This window comes from Nannospalax galili, unplaced genomic scaffold (genome assembly GCF_000622305.1).
Source record: "Nannospalax galili isolate Female #2095 unplaced genomic scaffold, S.galili_v1.0 scaffold881, whole genome shotgun sequence".
Classification (NCBI taxonomy): domain Eukaryota; kingdom Metazoa; phylum Chordata; class Mammalia; order Rodentia; family Spalacidae; genus Nannospalax; species Nannospalax galili.
Genome location: NW_008344709.1, coordinates 34,399 through 35,004, shown reverse-complemented (window position 1 = coordinate 35,004; position 606 = coordinate 34,399).

Genomic DNA, 606 nt, shown 5'->3' with positions numbered 1-606 from the left:
GTCTCAAAGGTCCTTGGTCACACTGGAGAAAGAACTGAAGGACACCCACGGAAAACTGAGGACTATGTAAAAGCACACTCTATTGTTCTAATGTCTTGAAAAGAAGAATCCAGGCTTGGTGGCACGTGACTTTATTCCAAGCACTCACAAGGAAGAGGCATTCAGGTATCTATGAGATCAAAATCAGTCTAGTCTACGCAGTGAGATCCAGGCTACCTGGGGCTTATATGGAGATCCTGTCTCAAATAAAACCTTGGATAGCAGGTAAGTTTAAGAATGAGTGACTACCAAAACTATTCTAGTCTAGATTTTGAGAATGCAGTTTTTTTTTTTCCTGGAATTGGGAATAGTTTTATTTCAACTGGGTTCACATGCATATGACACATCCCTGTGACATCAGGCAGAAGAGATTTTGAAACTGGATACCCAGTCTGACAAGGATTATGATGTAACATGAATGAGATTAAAATTTTACTCATACACAATGCTATTCACACATTTATTGGCCCAAATTTAGCTCATGTATCAACAACAGTCAATCAGCATCATTGTTGATTTGTCCCTTGAGGAGGTGTCCCTGATAAGGAGAATATATATATATATATA